The 3618-nt window shown below is 43.4% G+C and overlaps 1 pseudogene; it reads right to left on the bottom strand.

The window, feature by feature from the left end:
• Positions 1 to 2: 2 nt before the first annotated feature.
• On the bottom strand, positions 3 to 154 carry LOC142358216 (5.8S ribosomal RNA; annotated as a pseudogene).
• Positions 155 to 3618: the final 3464 nt, after the last annotated feature.

The following is a 3618-nucleotide window of genomic DNA, read 5'->3' as shown; positions in this document are numbered from 1 at the left end:
TATAACCCTGAATCGGACGCAGTCAACAGCCGAAGCCGAGACCGCCTTTTGCGTTAGAGAGGTCGGTAAACAAATCTTGCGATTCATACCGAATTAACACATATAGCTGTGCTCCTCTTCGTAAAGCGAGCCAAGTGATCCCCTGTTGAAGGATGTATTTGGACCAATCTAGTAGCATTTGGTTTCCAACAAGCTCTCCCAAGTTAGCTTACTTATTGGGCTTTTCAACCAATTCGGTTGGCTACAAGCATCATCAAAGTACTAGCCACAGTTTGATCGCAAAATTCTACGACTTTCACATGTTGATGTTTCGGCTTGCGCTTAGCCTACTATAAGCAACATAATACTAGTCATATCATAGAGCGTGATCAGCTTGTGACGTTCTCATGATGAAGTTTCACCAACAGTGTCTCACTTCGAGCTTAAATCCAGCTACTAGTAACTACACAGTACTGACTGCAACGATAACTTTTATCTATACCTTTCACATGCTGCGCTTTCGGCCAGGGCCTACTAACGTCAACATAATACTCGATATAAACTTTTGTTCATGATGCAGCTTCCCCATGCAGAAGTTTCGCCTTCAAATGCTCTCTTGGCCATATGACGTAAGAAAAGGTTACTAGTAACATCACAGTACTAGCCACAGTTTGATTGCAAAATTCTACGACTTTCACATGTTGATGTTTCGGCTTGCGCTTAGCCTACTAGAAGCAACATAATACTAGTCATATCATAGAGCGTGATCAGCTTGTGACGTTCTCATGATGAAGTTTCACCAACAGTGTCTCATTTCGAGCTTAAATCCAGCTACTAGTAACTACACAGTACTGACTGCAACGCTAACTTTTATCTATACCTTTCACATGCTGCGCTTTCGGCCAGGGCCTACTAACGTCAACATAATACTCGATATAAACTTTTGTTCATGATGCAGCTTCCCCATGCAGAAGTTTCGCCTTCAAATGCTCTCTTGGCCATATGACGTAACACAAGGTTACTAGTAACATCACAGTACTAGCCACAATTTGATCGCAAAATTCTACGACTTTCACATGTTGATGTTTCGGCTTGCGCTTAGCCTACTAGAAGCAACATAATACTAGTCATATCATGGAGCGTGATCAGCTTGTGACGTTCTCATGATGAAGTTTCACCAACAGTGTCTCATTTCGAGCTTAAATCCAGCTACTAGTAACTACACAGTACTGACTGCAACGATAACTTTTATCTATACCTTTCACATGCTGCGCTTTCGGCCAGGGCCTACTAATGTCAACATAATACTCGATATAAACTTTTGTTCATGATGCAGCTTCCCCATGCAGAAGTTTCGCCTTCAAATGCTCTCTTGGCCATATGACGTAACACAAGGTTACTAGTAACATCACAGTACTAGCCACAATTTGATCGCAAAATTCTACGACTTTCACATGTTGATGTTTCGGCTTGCGCTTAGCCTACTAGAAGCAACATAATACTAGTCATATCATAGAGCTTGATCAGCTTGTGACATTCTCATGATGAAGTTTCACCAACAGTGTCTCATTTTGAGCTTAAATCCAGCTACTAGTAACTACACAGTACTGACTGCAACAATAACTTTTATCTATACCTTTCACATGCTGCGTTTTCGGCCAAGGCCTACTAACGTCAACATAATACTCGATATAAAATTTTGATCATGATGCAGCTTTCCCATGCAGAAGTTTCGCCTTCAAATGCTCTCTTGGCCATATGACGGAACACCAGGTTACTAGTAACATCACAGTACTAGCCACAGTTTGATTGCAAAATTCTACGACTTTCACATGTTGATGTTTCGGCTTGCGCTTAGCCTACTAGAAGCAACATAATACTAGTCATATCATAGAGCGTGATCAGCTTGTGACGTTCTCATGATGAAGTTTCACCAATAGTGTTTCATTCGAATTGGTTCTGCTTTAAGCTCTCCAATTGTTTTGGATGAACCAGTTTTGCCCTTCGAAGCCACTTTTGTGAGCTTTTGTGGGTCTTTACCAAGAGGATATACCTCAAGGCCTCTTTCAATTCCTTTAAGTTCTTTCAACTCCTTTACAGTTTCTAGGTTCACATAGCTGCAAACCTTATTTCTAGTTTTAAGTCTGGCCAACTTGGGGAGAGTTGGTGCAGACCGTGACCAATTCTAGTAGGATGCCACAACAAGAATGTGATCAACTTAGCTTGTCGATGAACCTGCCCCACATTCAAACAACTCTATCGCCTTTTCCTCGTATAGTTATATGCGAGGGCCTCTCATAGAGAGCGCTGTTAGCAACCTTTTCCACATAGACGATAAAGTTGTGAGTGTTTTGCACATGGCTGTTGTCATCACCACGTGACGAGTCAACTCAGCTTGACTCTCTACACTCCGACAAGCTTTGCACATACGCCTTTAGTTCAGTATGTGTCTTTAATCTGACTCCGGTGCCTCAAGCCGGAAAAATTGTCAGATTATGATCATTATCGGTTAGTCATCCCGATGCAAGATCGTATCGTACTGTCTTTGTCTACCTCCAGATTCCGAAGAACAGGAGGAGACTCTCCCAGACCTACATATCTGGGAGAATGTTCAGAGGGCGAGAAGCTGTGGATTACTCTCCCCTAAGAACTGACTAAACTTTACCCTCGTCCAAGGTAAGTTTATTTTAGCTAGCCTTCTATGTAAAGGATCTGAGGCTAAGCTGTGTTTTTTCGAGCCTTTGGCTCGGAGCAAGTTCAGTGGGCGCCCCGAGTAGCTCAACTCTTTCCCACTGAACAGCGCAACGCTCTGTCACTCGCTGGGATTTTTGCGTGTCGGTTCTAACCACGCGACTTGTGGACCTTTTTAGGCCTTTCTCATTCACAAGTCTATAGCTGGGCTTCTATAACCCAGCTTCTGAGATCTAGATAGCTGCAGTTCTGCTAGGCTGCTTTTGCTAACTAGTCTCCCTTTAAGCAGTCCCTTGCCATGACTGCTGAACTATGTATCCACACAAGTAGTTTTTGAGCTCGATACATAATTCGAGATTGGTTGCCAAGCAATCTCTAGCGACAGAGCGTCATGCGCACTACAGACATGGCCTCTACCAGCAGCCATGCCCGAAGGAATCAATCACTGATCCTTCCGCAGGTTCCCCTACGGAAACCTTGTTACGACTTTTACTTCCTCTAGACAATTAAGCTCGATCCGCTTCATCCCGTTGCCGGAGACCGAAGTCCCAACAGTAGGAATTTGCAATTCTTGCTTAACTATCCAATCAGTAGTAGCGACGGGCGGTGTGTACAAAGGGCAGGGACGTAATCCCTATGAGTTGTTGACTCATAAGTACCAGGAATTCCTGGTTCACGTCTGCAAGTTACAACAGACGATCCCCTTGAAGCGCTGTACTTTTCTCTGATTGCCCAGTCCATTTCGGACCAAGGGCTGAGTACTCAATCTAAAAGTACACAGTGTAGCGCGCGTGCAGTCCAGAACATCTAAGGGCATCACAGACCTGTTATAGCCTCACTTCATCTGCGGTATTTAATTCCGCATAGTTCCTCTAAGAAGTGTTTGAATTCACATATAGTGAATTTCATTATTTAGATGGAGAAGATCTCGTTCGTTATCGGAATTAA

This window comes from Convolutriloba macropyga, unplaced genomic scaffold (genome assembly GCF_964194025.1).
Source record: "Convolutriloba macropyga unplaced genomic scaffold, txConMacr16.3 SCAFFOLD_5468, whole genome shotgun sequence".
NCBI lineage: Eukaryota > Metazoa > Xenacoelomorpha > Acoela > Convolutidae > Convolutriloba > Convolutriloba macropyga.
Note: the sequence above shows the minus strand (reverse complement) of the source record. Positions and strands in the feature narration are given on the sequence as shown.